At 46.8% G+C, this 20,438-nt stretch overlaps 1 protein-coding gene across 1 annotated transcript in view; it reads left to right on the top strand.

The window, feature by feature from the left end:
- HAPSTR1 (HUWE1 associated protein modifying stress responses) overlaps window positions 1–20,438 on the top strand; it is a 172,547-nt gene that overhangs the window by 36,271 nt on the left and 115,838 nt on the right. The window contains exon 4 of the transcript XR_016387815.1: window positions 20,042–20,198. The gene's annotated coding sequence lies outside the window, so the exon portion shown is untranslated. The remainder of the gene's footprint in view (window positions 1–20,041; window positions 20,199–20,438) is intronic.

Here is a 20,438-nt window from a genome sequence, read left to right as displayed (position 1 = left end):
ACATATATGGAATCTAAAAAAACGGTACTAATGAACCTAGGGGCAGGGCAGGAATAAAGACGCAGACATAGAGAGCAGACTTGAGGACACAGGGGGGAAGGGGAAGCTGGGACGAAGTGAGAGAGTAGCACTGACATATATACACTACCAAATGTAAGATAGATAGCTAGTGGGAAGCTGCTGCATAGCGCAGGGAGATCAGCTCGGTGCTTTGTGACCACCTAGAGGGGTGGGAAAGGGAGGGTGGGAGGGAGACGCAAGAGGGAGGGGATATGGGGATGTATGTATACGTCTAGCTGATTCACTTCGTTGTACAGCAGAAACTAACACAACGTTGTAAAGCAATTATACTCCAATAAAGATTTTTTTAAAAGCCCATTTTATACTACCCCCAGCAATGTCTGCAAGCACACATTTTCCCATATTGTCTCCACACTTGAAGGTTGAACCTTGCCAAATTAACTTTGAATTTATGGTACAAAGTTGAATTTATAGTTCTCATAAAAGCCTGAAGGGATTTTTGGAAATGCATCAGAAAATTGCTATTTAAGTTCAGCTGAAAGAATTCACAACTGAGATTAGCTAAGGAAATTTTGAAATAAAGAATTTAAAACTTATAAAATGGTAATAATTAAAAGTTAGGTGTTGGGAATTCCCTGGTGGTCCAGTGGTTAGGACTCTGCACTTTCACTGCTGAGGGCGTGGGTTCGATCCCTGGTTGGGGAACTAAGATCCAGCAAGCTGGGAGGCGCTGGGGGCACGGCAAAAAAAAAAAAAAAAGGTGTTGGCACAATGAAACAGGATAGATACTCCAGAAAATATACTTGGTATTCCATCAGAAAATAGCACAAATGATGGAAGGGATGGATTAGCCAACAAGTGGTGTCAGGGAAAACAATATTTGGGGGAAAAATTGTTAGCGCATCATCTCATGCTCCCAGATATTTTGAGAGATTAAAAAGTTAAATGTAAAACATAAACAAGGAAAATGTTTGTGAATGCTTAACCTTATAAGCGTAAAGAAATGGACAATTTTTTTAAAAAATAAAAAATTGATTGTGAGCATAAATTTAAACTCTTGTTCATCACCAATATGAACAAAATTGAAAGGAAAATGGGACTGTGACATGTAATACACCAAAAAGGAAAAATAGGGACAGGGATTCACAGGCAGAAATGCAAATGACAAATCAATATATGAATAGAAAGTTCAACCTTACTTTGTGAAATCCAAATTTTAAAAGAGATACTGAGGTTTTTTGTTTTTTTTTTTTTTGAGATACTGAGTTTTGAATACAGTTTTGAAATGATAAGTGGATACTACTCAGCACTGGGAAGTCCGGGATGATGTACCTTCATACATGTTGTTCCTGAGAAGGCAAACTTCCAATATTCCAAAAAATTAGTTGTCCATCTGTATCAAGATCTTTAAAAATGGTCCTAGCTTTTGATCCTATAATTCCACTTCTAAACATTTACCCCAAGAGGGGAATAATCAGAGTTGTGGAAACTGCTTCTTATGCAACAATATGAAGTGTAGTATTATTTGGAATAGAAGACACAAAGAAATAATATAAAAACCTAGTGATAGGGGACTGATAAACACATCTTATTAGTTTCACTAGGTGGAAAATTATGAAGTCTTTATAAAGCATGCTCTTGACTATTTCAAGAAGTGGGGAAATGCTCATAATATAATGGGAAATGTGTGCAGCATGATCTTAATTTGGCTAGAACAGTGCCTGGTAGCTAGTTTTCAGTAAATGTGAGCTACTATCATTATTGATGATGTCAGACCCTCAAATGATCATTCATTCATTCATCGCTCAGTTGCACACGTATCAGTGTTCCGGCTCCTTGCCTGGTCCACCCTGTGTGAGCCATTTGGGGAAGGTTGTAGAGCAGTGGCCCCAGGCTCCTTCCCCCGGTCCCTGGACCATCAGCTGGCTCTGTTTCTGGCTAAGCACTGCCATCTAGAGGCCTCTGGCCCACATGGCAGCTGTCCCTTGCAGCCCCTCCCGCTGACACTGGGCTCCAGCCCCAGGGGTGGAGAGGGCCCGGTCGACCCTGCACCCTGCCCCACGGGAGGTCTACTTGGTCAATGCTAGAAAGACCCTTAGGTCAAGATCCTTACAGGGATCAAGGAAGCCTTTGGGGCCGTATTTCTTAAAATGTGGCCCTTGAACCTGCATCGGTGTCAGCTGGTGGGAGACTTAATAGTAAAGATCCAGGGTACATCCCAATCCCCCTGAATCAGACCTTGCTGGGGGGAGGTGGTGGGCAGGGGTGCTGAATAGCTAGAATTTTAACATGCTCCTTGGGTGATTCTGATGCGCATTGAAGTGTGTTTTTGTTTTTAATTTTTATTAGAGTGTAGTTGCTTTACAATGTTGTGGTAGTTTCTACTGTACAGTAGAGTAAATCAGCTATACGCATACATACATCCGCTCCTTTTTGGATTTCCTTCCCATTTAGGTCACCACAGAGCAGTGAGTAGAGTTCCCCTTGCTATACAGCAGGTTCTCATTAGTTATCTATTTTATACACAGTATCAATAGTGTATATATGTCAGTCCCAATCTCCCAATTCATCCCGCCCACCCCTTTCCCCCTTGGTATCCATACGTTTGTTCTCTACGTCTGTGGCACATTGAGGTTTGAGAGCCATCGATAGACCGTTGATACTTTATAATTTAATGGGGGTCAGAGCTTGGCATAGAGCCTTTGACCCTGGAAACATACATATAGATAGATATATTTTAGGAGGTTCCTTGACTCCATTTTAAGACTTTTTAAAGAGCAGTTTTAGGTAAGCAAAATTGAGAGGAAGTACAGAGATTCCCATGTTATACCCGCCCCCCACCAGGTAGCCTTTCCCATTATCAACATCCCCTACAGAGTGGTACATCTTATGAACTTAGACTGACACATCATAATTGTCCAAAGTCTATAGTTTACATTAGGGTTCATCTGGTGGTGTATATTCTATGGATTTGGACATAAGAATAATGACAGGTATCCATCATTATAGTATCATACAGAGTATTTTGCTGCCCCCCAAATCCCCTGTGCTCCACCTATTCATTCCTCCCTCCGCCACAACCCCTGGAAAACACTGATCTTTTTACTGTCTCCCTAATTTTGCTTTTTCCAGAATGTCATATAGTTAGAATCATATAGTACATAGCCTTTTCAGACTGGCTCCTTTCACTTAATAATATGCATTTAAGATTTCTCCATGTCTTTTCATGGCTTGGTAGCTCATTTCTTTTTAGTGCTGAATAATATTCTATTGTCCAGATGTACCACAGCTTACGAATAAAGCTACTGTAAACATCCACGTGCAGGTTTTTGTGGGGATCTAAGTGTTTAGCTCCTTTGGGTAAATACCAAGGAGCAAGATTGCTGGATATTGTATGGTAAGAGTATGTTCAGTTTTGTAAGAAACCACCAGACTGTCTTCCAAAGTAGCTGTACCATTTTGCATTCCCACCAACAATGTATGAGAGTTCCTGTTGCTCCACACCCTCACCAGCATTTGATGTTGTCAGTATTTCAGATCTTGGCCATTTAAGTAAGTATGTAATGGTATTCACTGTTGTTGTAATTTGCATTTCCCTGATGACATATGATGTGGAGTATTTTTTCATATGCTTATTTGCCATCTGTGTTTCTTCTTTGGTGAGGTATCTATTAAGATCTTTGGCCCATTTTTTAAATATAAATTTATTTATTTATTTTTGGCTGCATTTGGTTTTTGTTGCTGCTCGCAGGCTTTATCTAGATGCGGCGAGCAGGGGCTACTCTTCGTTGTGGTGCGCAGGCTTCTCATTGCGGTGGCTTCTCTTGCTGTGGAGCATGGGCTCTAGGCGCGTGAGCTTCAGTAGTTGTGACACGTGGGCTCAGTAGTTGTGGCTCACGGGCTCTAGAGCACAGGCTCAGTAGTTGTGGCACACGGGTTTAGTTGCTCCGTGGCATGTGGGATCTTCCTGGACCGGGGATTGAACCCATGTCCCCTGCAGTGGCAGGCAGATCCTTAACCTCTGTGTCACCAGGGAAGTCCTGGCCCATTTTTTAATAAGGTTATTTATTTCCTTATTGTTGAGTTTTAGGAGTTCTCTGTGTATTTTGGATAACAGACCTTTATCAGATGTGTCATTTGCAAACAGTTTCTCCCAGTCTGTGGCTTGTCTTCTAATTCTCTTGACACTGTCTTTTGCAGAGCAGAAGTTTTTAATTTTAATCAAGTCCAGCTTATCAATTATTTCCTTCATGGATTGTGCCTTTGGTGTTATATTTTAAAAGTTATTACTATGCCCAAGATCACCTATCTAGGTTTTCTCCTGTGTTATCTTCTAGGAGTTTTAAGAGTTTTACATTTTACATTTTAGGTGTATGATCCATTTGGGTTCATTTTTGTGAAGGGTGTAAGATGCTGCAGCCAGAGCCACAGTGAGCCCCGGAGAGAGAGAATGCTGACCTGCTGCTCATAAACCCTCTGGGGCATGAGTGGGGCTGGCTCTTTTGCCCACATACCCTGGAGAAGGGGGAAACCCTATTTTTTGTTAGTCTGTTCAGTACTCTTTGTCATGGGGATAGCTGCACTTTAAAAATTGCTGATTGATAAAATAAGCAGTGATTTGAGTGTAATAGAGTAAAATCCTAAAGGTACTGTGTTTGTTTAACTTCTCTCTTCTGAGCAACATAGTAGAGTTAGTAACTAATACCTTACCATTGCCAGGTACATGAGAAGAAGTGTCACAAAATAGGATTTTGCAAATCCTAGCTCATCACCTATTAATGCTGTGACCTTGGTCAAGTTACTAACTTCTAAGTTTTCTCATCTGTGAAAGAGGATTCACAAGAATATCCTACCTGTGGCAAAGACTGCTCATTTTCCCCTAAGATCGTTTCTCCCCTGAATTTTAGCCGGGGCTATGCCAAATGAAGACTGCATTTCTCAGTTTCCTTTGCAGCTATGTTTAGCCTTGTGACCAAGTTCACCAATAGGGTGTAAGTGATGTGGGGAACTTCTGGGATGGGCTGTTGCCATTCTCCTCCCCTTTCCTCCTTCCCCTGAGCTGGACTGCAGGTGCAATGGCTGGAGATGGAGCAGCCGTCTGGAACGTGAAGTCGTTTTAGGAATGGAGAGTGGAGGGCATGCATAGTAGATGGACAAGACAGAAGAAAGTTGGTTCTCTGATACCGTGGAGCTGCCACACCAGCCCTGGACCACTCCATAACAGATTTTTATGTCACAGAAAAGTAAACTTCTATCTTATTTAGGCCACTGTCATTTTGGGTCTCTGTTACTTGTAACTGAATTTAGGCCTATTAAATGCATGACCTCATAGAGTTCTTGGAAAGATTAAATGAGAGACTATGTACAACTTGCTTATTGCAAGAGCTAGCACATTATCAACACTCAGTAAATGTTGGCTTCTTGTTGTAACTTCTCTAGCATCTAATTATGATAGCTGTCCCTCATCTCCAATGAGAGCTCTAGAGGGGAGTCCTTCTGGAAGGAAACATGATCAAGACTGTTGGTTCCAAACAATAAATAGTATCTGGGAATTCCCTGGGGGTCTAGTGGTTAGGACTCTGCGCTTTCACTGCCAAGGGCCTGGGTTCGATCCCTGGTTGGGGAACTAAGACCCCACAAGCCACGTGGTGCGGCCAAAAACAAAACAAAACAACCAAAAAAACCCCAACAGTATCATCATCATAAACAACGAATTCAGTTAGAAATGATTTCATTTGCGCTCTTCTGTCTACTAGTTTTAGCTGACAAAGCTTAGCTTTCCAAGTTTGCATGGTATTTTAATGGCAAGATAAGTCATACATTCTTTTATTTTTAAAATTTTATTATTTATTTATTTATTTAGGGCTGCATTGGGTCTTCGGTGGCTTCTCTTGTTGCGGAGCACAGGCTTTAGGGGTGCGGGCTTCAGTAGTTGTTGTGCATGGGCTTAGTTGCTTCATGGCATGTGGGATCTTCCCGGATCAGGGCTCGAACCCGTGTCCCCTGCATTGGCAGGCAGCATACATTCTTTTAAATAGCTGTGTTTACAAACACTTAGCTCCATTATTCCACATTTGAAACCCAGCCTTTCAAAACAATTTAGGTGTATTCTTCTCCTTGGCTTTCTCTGTTTTAGAAAACATGTTGGAATGCTTTCCCAGAGTCAATGGCCGCAGTTCAGCTTTGTGCTTTGTAACCTATGGGTGGTCTATTTATCAAATATTCAGTGATATCTACTGTGTCCAATTAACATTTGTTTGACTCAGCTGTTTCTAAGATCCCGTTTAGCTCTCAAGGTCTCAGTATTTTGATTCTGCAAAATACTGTGAGTTTTTAGAATGCAAACCTTGATTCCTAAGGAATCCCAAGGGAAAAAGCACAGGCAGAGTAAAACTGAAGGAAGAAAATTGTAACAAGATTTGTTATCAATGGATGAAAGGAAAGAGAAGATAAAAATCAAGATGGTTACTCTTTAATGTTTAAAAAAACACTTCAAAATCAACAATATTAAATGTAACATTTGGGGGGGGTGGGTAAAACCTATTACTACTCTACATTGATATAATTTTTAAAAAACCTGAAAGTACTAATATTTTTATTATGGCATAAAGCAGTATTTTATATGTTAACTCAATTTTTAAATGGGTTGTATTTTAACAGCCCATCAATTGTTTGATAGGTAAATTGGAAACTATTTTCTCTGTAGAAAATAGTAAAATAATAACATTTCCCAAGCTAGCCCAACAGGCCCATTTAAACTAAATGGTAGCTGAATTATATACTTATAAATATGGTTCGAGTTCTGGGGTCCAGGAGAAACTTTAGCTTCATTTATTGAGATAACCATGCTTTTCTTAAAATTAAGTTGTGTGGGCTTCCCTGGTGGCGCAGTGGTTGAGAGTCCACCTGCCGATGCAGGGGACATGGGTTCGTGCCCCGGTCTGGGAAGATCCCACATGCCACGGAGCGGCTGGGCCCGTGAGGCGTGGCCGCTGAGCCTGCGCGTCCGGAGCCTGTGCTCTGCAACGGGAGAGGCCACAACAGTGAGAGGCCTGCATACTGCAAAAAAATAAATAAATAAATAAATAAAAATTAAGTTGTGTGAAGTGAAATTCCTATTCGTCGTCCCTCTTGTTCTTGTATTTTGTCTGATTATTTTTCTTTAGGCCAATCAATATCAAGGTTTTAGCTGCCCTTCCCTGAAGGACAGGTACCGAATCCTTTTAATGTGCTTGACAAGGCACCCATCCCTATTTATGAACAGTTTTTTGGTTGTTATTAAAGCATCTCCAGTATCTGGGCAAGAATAAATCGAGTAAGTCATGTTCCATAAGTCGCTTGTGATCATACACCTTGCCTTATGTCTTTTTTTTTTTAAGGGATTTTTAATTTTTAATTTTTATTTATTTATTTGTTTGGCTGCGTTGGGTTTTCGTTGCTGTGCGTGGGCTTTCTCTAGTTGTGTCGAGCGGAGGCTACTCTTCATTGCGGTGCATGGGCTTCTCATTGCGGTGGCTTCTCTTGTTGCAGAGCACAGGCTCTAGGCACATGGGCTGCAGTAGTTGTGGCACGTGGGCTCAGTAGTTGTGGCTTGTGGGCTCTAGAGTGCAGGCTCAGTAGTTGTGGTGCATGGGCTCAGTAGTTGTGGCTTGCAGGCTCTAGAGCGCAGGCTCAGTAGTTGTGGTGCACGGGCTTAGTTGCTCCAAGGCATGTGGGATCTTCCCAGACCAGGGCTTGAACCCGTGTCCCTGCATTGGCAGGCGGATTCTTAACCACTGCACCACCAGGTTAGTCCCTGCCTTGTGTCTTAATGGGAAACCATGAAGAATCAGAAGAGTGGATCTAGAGATAAAAGCCAAGAGAATTTCTGAGAACAGAGTGCAGGAACCATCCAGCCAGGAGTCAAGGATAGAATTGAAGTTCAAATAGAACAAGGACTTTGCCTCAAGAATTTGAGTCAAGTTGACTGTGGTTTTTTTTGTTTTTTGTTTTTTTGTGAATACTATTTCTTTCTCATGCTGTAAATTCTATTTTATTTTATTTTTTTTGGCTGCGCCGTGTGGCATGTGGGATCTTAGTTCCCGACCAGGGATCGAACCTGTACCTCCTGCAGTGGAAGCGCCGAGTCCTAACCCCTGGACCGCCAGGGAAGTCCCTGACTGTGTGTGATTTCAGCACGTATGCAGTGACCCCCTTCTCTTTTTCTTCACTTTCCGCAGAACCCAAAATTTATTGGGGTATCCACTGGATTAGGGCTGCTGTAACACATGACCACAAACTGGCTGGCTGGAAGAAAAGACATTTATTCTCACAGTTCAGGAGGCTGGGAGCCTAAAATCCAGGTGCTGAGGGGGGTTCCCTATGGGGGAAAAGAGGGAGAAACGGCTCCAGGCCTCGCTCCCAGCTTCTGGTGGCCTGAGGTGTTTCTTGACTTATGGCCGTCTTCTCCCTGTGTCTTTGCATTGTCTTCCCTTTGTTTGTGTCTTTTTGTCCAAATTTCCCCTTTTTATAAGGACATAAGTCATATTGGATTAGAGCCCACCCTAATGACCTCATTTGAAATTGATTATCTCGGTTAATCTGATGTCTTCAAATATGGTCACATTCCAAGGTCCTGAGAGTGAGGACCTTGACATCTTTTGGGGAGGAGGCCCAAGCATCCACCCTCCTCAAGGGAGGTCCCACAGTGTATGGCTGGCCAGCGGGTACTAGCACCCAGCTCTCTCTAACTTTCCACATTCCACACCACATCTCTCTAGAGCTCCATATTTACCCATGTGAAAGGGGGCTGCCAACTGCACGTGAATCTTACGAAATCTCTAGTGTGGGAATCATTGAAGGATCTTTGAAGAATCCAGATGGCCCCCTTTCCAGATGAGCAGGCCCAGGGCAAGGAAACTGCCCAAGGTCCCGGTCCAGGGACAGAACAGGACTCTGGGGAAAGGCTTTGCCTGGGAGGCCCCATAGCCACAGGTTGTGAAGGAAAACCTTGGGCCACCTGCCTAAGCTGGAACCCGGCTGTGGAACTCGCTAGCTTCGTGACCTTGAGCAGGTCGCATGACCTCTCCGAGCCTCAGTTTCCTCACAGTCACGAGGATCAGAGGAAGGGCCATATTGGGGACTTCCCTGGCGGTCCAGTGGTTAAGACTTTGTGCTTCCACTGCAAGGGGCGTGGGTTCCATCCCTGGTCGGGGAACTAGGATCCCGCATGCCGTGCGGTACAGCCAAAATAAATAAATAAAATAAATAATTATCCTATTAAAAATTTTTTTTTTAAAAAGGAAGGGCCATTTACAGGGTGCTCAGAACTGTGCCTGGCGAGCAGCGAGTGTTCATGAAGGGTTAGCCAATTGTTGCCCATCTCAGGGCCATTCCTCCGAGGGTGGCTGTGACCCTTGTCCTGCACCGAGGCTTGGCTTGTAGTCAGAATCCTGACTTCACTTCTTGGATGTGTGATCTTGGGTGACCAACTTCAGGTCCCTGAGCTACAGTTTTCCCATCTTTAAATGGGGTGAATGATATTCCCCATCACAGAGAGTCATTATGAGGCTTAAAGCGCATTTATTCATTCAACAAATATATATTGCGGTCTTTTACTGCAGGAGTCTATCTAGAGATAAACATTAAACAAATGAATGAGGGACTTATTTAGCAAGTGGGAAGGATATAAGTGCTGCAGGGAAAACAAAGCAAAGAATGGGAAGGAGGTAGAAAGGGAAAGAGAGGGGGTGGCAATTTAAAGACCTGAAGGGGAGGAGGGAGTGAGCCATGAGGGCACAGAATGTGCAAAGGCCCTGGGGCAGGAGGGTGCCTGGTGGGTTTGAGGGACAGGATGGAAGCCAGTGTTGCTGGAGGAGAGCAGGGGAGCAGAGAAAAGAGAGAGGCGGAGGTGAAGGCAGAGAGGGACAGAGGCTGCTGGAAGGATCTTGGACTTACAAAGAGTTCAAGTTTAGCCACTGCAAACATTCCACTCATATTTTTTGGGCTCTGCCTTGTCCCAGGAACTATCTGGTACTGGGGACAGTCCAGACCTCGAAGAGCTCAGCCCTGTACTTGGGGGATGTTGGGGCTTTGCAAAGGGGCCAGATCTGGGGAGTTCTTGGGGTTGTATCTGGGTCTTCTTAGTTTGGGACCAGAAATGGGTGCTCTGAAAGGTTTTGGAAGCAGACAAATACACCCTTTCAACATCTAGAGTCTTATCTATTAGACATGACTTAAAATTTTTTTTCCTAGGGGTGATTGAAGCCCACTGTTCGCTTGGGTCTCTTTTTCTCCTGTGCCCACCGGTGGCTGAAGTTAGTTCATTTGCCTTCTCCTGCACTGCTGCTGGCAGAACTCTGCCAGCCTTTGGGTTGGATACAGGTAATATATTCTGTTGAAGAGCAGGCATTTTTAGTATTATTTAAATCTTTGAAACATTAGTCTGTTGAATATGGAACTTGAATCCGATGGGGCCTTTGGACCAAATTCTTTTCCTCACTCCCATCTCTCCCCCATCCCTCCTTCTCCAGTTCTTTCCCTCCTCACCGCTCCCCCCGCCACAACCCTGAGTTCCTTCCTGGTTTTGTTCTCCCCAAATGATGCCAGTTCCTGTGTCTGTGTCTCTGTGTCACTTGCTGTTTCTCTGTTCTGTCTCCCTATCCCTGTCTTGACTCCGGCGATATTGACATTTGGGGCTGCATCCTTCTTTGCTGTGGGGCCGTCCTGGGCACTTTGGGAAGTTGAGCAGCATCCCTGGCCTCCACCCACTAGATGCCAGTAGCACCCCCTCCCCAGTTGTGACAACACAGATCGTCTCCAAACACTGCTAGCTGCCGCCTGGGGGACACAGTAGCCTGGAGAACCTCTGGCCTGTCCCCTTCTTCATCCCTCAGTCTCTCTCTCATCAACTGTCTCTCTCTGTCTCTGGCCAACACGAGCAAGTAATCAGGGCTGACTGTCCCCAGGGCTGGGAAGCCAGGCTGCACCACATCACCCGCATTTCTTCTGGCCTGTACTCCACCCCCTTCTCAGTTTCCATGGGGTTGAACCGTGAGCTGGCAGAAGAGTGGGAATGGGGACTGAGGCCAAGAAGAATGTTGGCCTGTTCTGCCCGTGTGGGTCTCAGAGCACCTGCAAGATCACGGGGTGGGTGCTTGTTAAACCTGGAGGTTCCTCTCATTGAGACCCCTTCTTTTGGGCTTTGGATAAACACAAGTGACAGTGGCCTATGGCCTGTGTCTCAGCTTCCAAAAGCTGCCTCAGCAGATGGGTAACTACTGCGTATCCTCGGCCTTCCTGTCTCTCCCTGGAACGCAAACTAAGTGCCAAGGGTCTCCTGAATTCTCCATGGCTTGGGCTCTGGCCAAGGGGGCTGAGGTACCTGGGGTCAGTCACGTCTAAATTCTAAGCTATCAGGTGCTGCCCCAGAAACCCAAGTGTGGGCCCGCGCCCTGTCCTGGGTGCACATCTCCATGGCACATCGCCTCCTGTTCCCTCAACTGCCATGCTTGGCCCTGACTCCCTTCTCCAGGTGAGCTGTGGAGTGGATGCTTTGGCTACCCCCGCACTGTCAAGGTCTACATGGGAGGGGGCCACGGCAGGTGCAGAAGGCTGCGGGATAATAGCGACACAGAACAAACGTATGGACACCAAGGGGGGAAAGTGGCAGGGAGCGGGTGGTGGTGGCATGAATTGAGAGATTGGGATTGACATATATACACTAATATGTATAAAAGGGATGACTAATAAGAACCTGCTGTATAAAAAAATAAAATTAAATTTAAAAAAAGAAGGCTGCAGGATGGGAGAGCAGAAAGGGCTCACACAGACCTGACTTGGAATCCAGATTCTGCCACTTAACCAGCTGTGGGACCTTGAGCAAGTCACTTCACCTCTCTGAGCCTCTGTTTCCTCTTCTATAAAACAGCGATACCACCACCTAGTGGCATATCTAGCTTATATGATGCCTGGAGTGGGTCATTAAAAAAAACAAAACACTCCTTCCCCCCTACCATTTTAGAAATGGCTTTATTCAGATATAATCCACATCCTATATAATTCACCGATTGAAAGTACAATTCAGTGTTTTTTGGCATATTAATTAAAAAACTTGTGATGAAATATATATTGCATGATTTAGCGTTTTGACCATTTTTAAGTGGCCTTAATGACATTAGCACCTCCTCTTTATGACAAAATGATCTTCTGTGATGTCGGTAACAATCAGCATCTTCTGGATTGGTTCTTTGGTTTTAAAACGAGGGAGTAACAACTAAAAGAGAAACAAATGTTTCATTTTAAAGATGTTATCTGAATTCAGGAAGGTGTTTCATGTGTGAACTAGAATTTGCACTTATTGAAACAAAAATAGGACACTTCGAGGGTTCCCCCGTCTCACTGTCCTAAACTGTCCATACAGGGACTTCCCTGGTGGTCCAGTGGTTAAGACTCCGAGCTCCCAATGCAGGGGGCACGGGTTCAATCCCCAGTCAGGGAACTAGATCCCACATGACGATCCGGGCGGCCAAAAAGCAAAAGCAAAAGCAAAACCAAAACTGTCCACACAAATCAAAATGCCAAGATTTTAGGAGGTAACTCCAGCTTGACGTCCTCGTCTTGGGCCCCCCCCCTTGTTTACATGGACTCTGCTGTTTGCACGCAGCCGTACTAAACACCAGGGGGGCGTCAGTGACTCGACCTGCACCCGGAGAGGGTGACGCCCAGCATCTAGGAATTTACTCCCAAAACAAACGTGGGGGGCCGAGTGTGTCTGGCTGTGTGGCTGGGTGTTCTCAGAGTGAATTGCCACTTAGAATACAATGTTTATGAAGGGACAAGTATCAGTACTAAACACGTGCCGCTTTGAAGTTTCTGTGTGTTATGAAAACTCGGCGGTAACTAACGGCAGCAGCTGTTTGGAACTTAGGCCAGCGAAGCTATTTTGGGGGAAGAGTACTGTGATGGTGAGGATAAAAAGCGGTCCAACTTGTGGTCGATTTCATTCTTGGCTTCAGCTCTGTACAGATGAGATACAGCCTCTGATTGCCTCCATCAGGGCAGCTGCTCCCCGACCCGCTGGCTTGTGGATGAGCCTAAGAGTTCAGGTGCAGGAAGGAACCCAGCACGCTCTCCAGCTCATCCTGCGTCATGGGCTCTGCTACCTACCTGATGCCCCATCATGATCGATACAGGCCGATGCTGCTCTTGCCACTGACAGGTCTCTACCTCGCACTTAGGAATTTTTCTAATCTGGGGTGTGGCTCTCACTCAGGCATAAATCACTGTGTTCCCACTGAAACTCTTCTCCAAGAGGCCAAGGAATATGGAATTGTCAGCAATCGAACTTTTTATTTATTTATTTATGATTTTTGGCCGTGCTGGGGCTTTGTAGCTGCGTGCGGGCTTTCTCTAGTTGCGGCGAGCGGGAGCTACTCTTCGTTGCTGTGCTCCGGCTTCTCATTGCGGTGGTTTCTCTTGTTGCAGCATGTGGGCCCTAGAGCACGCGGGCTTCAGTAGTTGCGGCGAGTGGGCTCACTAGTGGTGGCGCACGGGCTTAGTTGCTCCACGGCATGTGGGATCTTCCCCGACTAGGGATTGAACCCTTGTCCCCTGCATTGGCAGGCAGATTCTTAACCACTGGACCACCAGGGAAGTCCAGCAATCGAACTTCATGATGTTTTTCTATGTAATTTTCTGGGTAACCCACGTTGCTCTGAGCCTTCTGCTTTGGGGATATTAGTTGAAGCTCACGTAAGATCCCTTTTTATTAAAACCCTCAAAGTAAATTCCACCTATGAGGTGTCCGCCTGGTACAGACAGTAATGGAACTGCCAGGTATTTAAAGATGGGCTGGGGGCAGAGGGTTCCCGTGTTAGCTGTGTCCTAGAGTGATTTAATACCGGATGAAATCCTGACACTGTCCTCCCAGCCCCTCCTCCCCGGTCCCAGAGCTGCGCCTCACATCATCCTTGAGGTCTGGGCATCAACTACACGCTGACCTGCCTGCCAACCATGCCACAGCCGGTGGGGCAGATGCTCACACCCCAATTCGGGGAGGAAGTCCTGAGGCTGAGCGAGCAAACCTCCCAGCCGCCACGTCCTTCTTAGCCCCGCGTCTGGACACCAGGACTCCCCTGAATCGTGTGTCTCTTTGTTGGGGGGGGGGCATCCCTGGCACCTCTCACTTGGTACCACGCAGGCCAGTTTCTCTGGGACTGTTCCCCACCCCTTGGCTGTCAAAGTCTGAGGTCAGCTTTGTTCCAGGTCTGTTTGGGGTTTTCTGGTTGCACCTCCTCTTGGGCCCTATATCAGTTTCCTGGCGCTGCCGTAACAGAAGACCACAGACTGAGGGGCTTCAAACAACAGGAATTCATTCTCTTGCAGTTCTGGAGGCCAGAAAATCAAAATCGGGGTGTCCGCAGGGTGGGTTCCTTCTGGGGGGCTCTGAGGGAGAATCTATCCCCCAGCTCGCTCCCGGCTTCCGGGGGTGCCGGCAATCCTGGGTGCTCCTGGACTGGTAGTGGCCTCGCTCCATCTCTGCCTGTTTTCACATGGTGCTCTCCCTGTGTTCTGTGTCCAAATTTCCCATTTCTTATAAAGAAACCAATCATTTGATTGAGGGCCTTCCCCTCCCCCAATCCAATATGACCTCATCTTAACTATTGCGTCTGTAAAGACACTATTTCTACATAAGGTCACCTTTTGAGATTCCAGGTGGACATGAGGGCCCCCATCTCTTCCTGATTCACAGCTCACATCTTCTTGGTGACCCATCAGGGCGAAGGGCCCGGATGAGATACCTTCCCAGAGAGGCTGTCTGAGTCTTGTGGTGCACGGGACCAGGGATGGAAGCCAGAGGCTTGAGAGGTGGCCTCTCACCTGGGGAGGGGATGCAAAAAGGAGAGGTTGGGGGAAGGGGAGGGGCTCCAGGGCTAGGATGGGAGCCCAGCAGGGCAGGCGAAGACACTTTTTAATGTGGCTTCCTGCTTGCGATGAGAGAGAGAGACAGAGAGAGAGAGAACTTGGAGCCAGCTAGGCGGGATCTGAACTTGGGCAGTTCTCTGCTCAGATCTGGAGTTGGGGTCCTGAGGGAAGGGCTGTGTCACTCTTAGCCCTGTACCGCAGATCCATTAACTCAGACCTGTGGAGGTGCAGCTGAGCTGGAGGCCCATCAGGTAGGGGCACCCTCAGAGAGAGTGACCAGGGCAGGCTGCTCAAATAGACGACCTTGAAAAGCCCTTCATAAAGTCACATATCCGTCTCTGCACAGCCTGGGATGGGAGGTGAGGCCTGGGGGTGCGGAGTGATAACCCATGGAGTATGGAGGGGCTTGGGCAAGGGAGTCGTGGCTGAAATACTGTCCTCGGGACCTGCCCCTGACAGCCTCCTTCTCTCTAATTACCCTGGTGACTGTGGTGATAAATCCTCTTCACCTAAGTCTGGGTGCCTGGCAGGCTGAGCATCAGATGCAGCCATGCCAGACCCTGCTCTGGCCATTAGCAGCCCTGCCCGCTGAGTGGACCCTCTGGGCCTTTCCCCTGCTTTGCAATCCCTCCTGTCTCTTTGGATGGACCCCGTGGGAGAGAGGAGTCAGGTGACCCTGATTGCCCTAATATACTCTGTTATGAGCTAAAATGTCCTCCCCACCCCGGAACCTCAGAATGTGACTCTATTTGGAGATGGGGTCTGTGGAGAGGGAATTACGCTAAAATGAGGTCATAAGAGTGGGCTGTAATCTAATATGACTAGTGTCCTTATGAGAAGAGGAGATTTGGACATAGACACGGAGAGAGGGAAAACACCATGTAAACACACAGGCGGCCACCTGCAAGCCGAAGAGAGAGAGACCTCAGAAGAAACCAACCAGCCAACACCTTGATCGTGGATGTCCAGCCTCCAGGACTGTGAGAGGATACATATCTGTTGCTGAAGCTGCCCCGTAGTCAGCAGTACTTTGCTGTGCAGCCCCTGAGACTAATGCGCACTCCCACTCTGCTCCGGGACCCCTGAGCCAGCTCAGAATGACTCGTGCAAGTGGTCGTTTTCAAGCTTTATTTCCTTAACCACCCAGCTGTCTTTTCCAAATGAAGACTTATCTGACAGCTTAGTGTACCAAACAGAAAATCAGGATTATTCCAGTTGATTGAAGGGGAGGGAGGAGCTGCCTGCGTCCACTATTTTGACATCCTTATTTTCACCTAACCTGTCGGCCCTTGGTGCTTTCCCTAGAGCACAGGTTGTGAACCACGGCACCGGAGGGTTATACCCATTTTGCAGAAAAACTGTCCGTCTGGGACTGGCAGTAATAATGTGAAATCCGTCAGTTCTTTCCATCTTGGTGTCTACTCTTATGTTTCAAGGTTTCATTATTACAGAGAATCTGTAACATTCTTGATATACTGATTCCCAATCACATGTTCGGAGACTCAGTCTAGGATGAAACGCTGGATTGCAGTCGGATGCTGGGGTTCAAGGCCCTCCTCCACCACTAGCTGGGTGCCCTGCGAGCTACTCCCCTGACCTCTGTGAGCCACAGATTTCTCATCTGTAAAGTGGGAATCGATGCTAAGATTTGTGAGCTGGGAGACAGATTAGGGGAGTAGAATAAACACGAGTTTTGGAGTCAGAGAGACCTGAGTGTGAATTCAGCTCTGCCACCTCTTAGCTGTGTGGCCTTGGGTACCTGGAGTCCCCTCTCTCAGTTTCCTTACCTGTAACATGTGGGTAATCAGGGCAGCCTCTAGGGTTGTCCTGGTGTTGCCGAAATTTGGTGCCAGATTAAATCTCGGAGGCAGAGTTTTGGGTGAAGTAGAAAGAAATAGCCTTATTGCTTTGCCAGGCAAAGGAGGCCACAGAGGGCTAATGCCTTCAAGCCTGTGTGTCCCGCCCTGGAGGGGGTTAGTGAGGAGTCTTAGAGTGTTCAAGGAGCAGCGCGTGATCTGCTCGTGCATATTCTTCTGATTGGTTGGTAGTGAGGTAATCAGGAGTTAGCAACCTACTGGTTCCAACCGGTCTGGGGTCTATGTGCTGGTGGGCAGCATGCAGTTAACTTCTTCCACCTGGGTTTCAGTATCTGCAGAACAGCTCAAAGGACATGGCTCAGAATATTATCTGTAGTCCTTGAGGAGGAACTAAAGGTCCTTGACTTGGTTTAATGGCTAAAGTATCATTTTGTCTTGCTTGACTGTTTTCTTTCTTTCTGCATTTTCTCACTTCTCTGATTAAATTTATTCTTTGACTAAAGCTTTTCTACAGACAAAAGGCAGGCAGAGGACATGGGTGGAGGTCTATTCTGGGAAGACCTCATAGGGTCCTGCTCGGTTATACTGGGGATTCAGAAGATCATGTCTGTAGAGCGCCTGGCCCAGAAACTGACATATAGCAGGTGCTCAACTAAACCCAGTTCTCTATTAACTCTCCTTTCTTTCTAGTATGCCAGGGATTGGCACACTTTTTCTGGAAAGGGACAGAGAGTAAGTATTTTAGACTCTGCGGGCCACACAACCTCTGCTGCAGCTGTTCAACCCTGCTGTTGTAGCAGGAAAGCAGCCACAGAGAGTATGCAAACAAATGAATGTGCTGTGTTTATCCGATTCAACAGTGTGCACTTGGAGAGTTGAATTTCCTATCATTTTTGTGTCACAAAATACTCTTTTGATTTTTAAAACAAATTGAAGATGTAGAAACAATTCTTACTTGTGGGTTGCACAAAAACACAACGGGCTGGATGTGGCCAGTTGGCCATAGTTTGCCAACCCCTGTGTTGGACTGTGAATGTCTCCAAAACATGTGTAATTTCCTTTATATCCTGAGTGCCTCACGGAAGGCTGGACCTTTGTAGCCTCCAGTAAGATAATGAATGTCTATCTCTGTCTTAGAGATACAATTGTGGGAAGTAGTTGTAAATAGGTATATGCTCAGGCAGGCATATTGCAGGTGCTCAAGGTGCTTTTGGAAAGAATGAAGACCCTTCCAGGGGAATTTGCATCCTTCAAGAGGAGGCAGGGAGAGCTGGGAGCCCGGGTAGCAGAGAGCTTGGAAGTCCCTGTTAATTGCGGCTGTGCAGCCATTCCCAACTCAGCCAGCAGGGGGCGTCGGGGACCGCTTTCGTCTGGGTGGCGGGAAGTGTTGTAGCTGCGCCCTGCCAGGAGATGGGAGACTGCGGGGAGATGGACGAGATGACTTCCGAGGGTCTTTTCTGCCCGGTGAATCTCAGCTCTGTTTTGCAGAGGGAGTCTCGGGGATGAGCTGCCCGGAACTAGCAGGCAGCAACCGGGAGCTTGGTAGAGCAGCCCCCTTTCCCTGGAGATGAAATAAAATGAAAATCTTCCCCTCGTTGCGGTGGCTGTCATTCTGGAGTTTCAGCGTGTTCCCTTTATCACTCCTTGTGGTTAGGAGTGATAAAGAAAAAACGTATGTGTTTATAGAGGAATTAATGGTGAAAAAGAAGCCAGGGCTTTCTTTCATTAAAGGCAGGCCCGTTAAGCGCATGACAGATACCAGGTAGAAAGAAAATGGTAAGACTGAGCCGGGAGTGGGCACCAAGGACCTACAAATGACACTCTCTTAGCCTCTAAAACCTCAAAGAAACCTGCAAGGCGAGACTGAATGACTGCCCCCAAGGGCTGCCCGTGTTGTCTTGGTCGGTGATGATTCCATCCGTGAAGACGGGATGGAGAAATATCACAGACAGGTCCATGGTGCAGGGCAGTGTTTCCAAAGCATGGACTTCAGACCAGCAGCAGCAGCATCACCTGGAAGCTTCTTAGAAATGCATATTCTGGGGAGCCACCCCCAATCCCCTGAATCAGACACTGGGGTTGGGGATTGCAGTTGGCCCCTAACAAGTTCTCCAGGCGGGTGTGATGCACGCCCAAGTGTGAGGACCAGTGGGGTCCCATAGCTATTTTCAGCCTCAGCCACACATTGGAATTTAAAGCCTTGAAGCGGGCACCACAGCCCAGACCCATGACATCAGGCCTCTTACGGTTGGAACCAGCTTTTGTGGTTTGTTAAGACTCCCCAGGTGATTCCAGTATATCCAAGGTCGCACCCACTGGTGTAGTCTAAAGTAGTTCTGGGGTTAGCCAGACCCAAGTTCAAATCTCAGTTTTATCACTTACTAGCTGTTTGTCCCTGGGCAAAGCATATCACTTCTCTGGCCCACAGTTCCTAGTCTGTAGAATTGAGATAATCTTCCCTCCTTGCAGGATTGTTTAAAGATGGAATGAATGTTGCGGTAAGCATCCTGTGTATAGAAGCACCTAGAACAAGCACTGGCTCCCAGTGGAGGTTCAGCACATGATAGCTCTCCTTCCCTGCTCCCTTTTCTTGGACAGTGGAATTTTTTAGAGCAAGGACCACATTATATATATATTGCTGAGCACAGGCTCCGGATGCGCAGGCTCAGCGGCCATGGCTCACGGGCCCGGCCGCTCCGCAGCACGTGGGATCTTCCCGGACCGGGGCACGAACCCGTGTCCCCTGCATCAGCAGGCGGACTCCCAACCACTGCGCCACCAGGGAAGCCCCCACATTATATTTTATTTGCATCCCCAGGGCATTATCAATCCCTTATGTATACCTTGGTACTGCGTGAGGGCTGGGGAAGTGAACATCTGACAGGTTTAGCTACGGGATTTCTTATCTTACACTCTTGCTGGGACCAGGCCGGGGTGACCTTTCTCTGCTTTGTCTTAACCCAGGTCAGCCCTGATGTCTGTTTAAATGCACTGTCCCCTTGACCTTTAGGACTCTATCCCGATACAAAAAAATTGCCAGCATGCTAGGATATGGGTGCAAAGATGTTTATTGGTGCATTGTTTGCCCTGGAAAAAATTGGAAACATAACTTTTCCAATAGGTGAATAATAGAATAAATTATTGTGCATTCAGTATTATGGTGCATCACAAACCATTAAAAAGAATTAGGTAGATCTATATGTATTGATCTGGAGAGAGTTGTACTATATTTTATTAAGTGAAAAAGCAAATTGCTGATTCATGCCTGTGACGTGATTTCTTTTTGTTTTTCTTTTTAGGAAAAAGTCCTCCTATTGTTGCAGGAAGGGGGGCCCCTTCCAGGACCCCAGAGTGGGCTCTTGTCTAACACTTGGAAATGAATTGTCTGAAGAGACACACGTGCTGACAAAGCAAGAGACTTTATTGGGAAGGGGCGAGCAGGCGGAGAGCAGCAAGGTAAGGGAACCCAGGAGACCTGCTCTGCCACGTGGCTCGCAGTCTCGGGTTTTATGGTGATGGGGTTAGTGTCCGGGTTGTCTCTGGCCAGTTGTCTTGCTTGGCCCATAGTCTGACTCAGGGTCCTTCCTGGTGGCGCATGCATCTCTCAGCCAAGATGGATTCCAGGGTGAGGGCTTCTGGGAGGTTGGTCGTCTCCTCCCTCTTTTGGCCCCTCCTGAATTCTCCTGGTTAGTTTTC

This window comes from Delphinapterus leucas, chromosome 15 (assembly GCF_059928025.1).
Source record: "Delphinapterus leucas isolate spDelLeu-1000000601 "Yukka" chromosome 15, BTC_Dleu_Yukka2, whole genome shotgun sequence".
Classification (NCBI taxonomy): domain Eukaryota; kingdom Metazoa; phylum Chordata; class Mammalia; order Artiodactyla; family Monodontidae; genus Delphinapterus; species Delphinapterus leucas.
The sequence above is the reverse complement of the archived record's forward strand: the minus strand, read 5'-3'. Positions and strand labels throughout refer to the sequence as shown.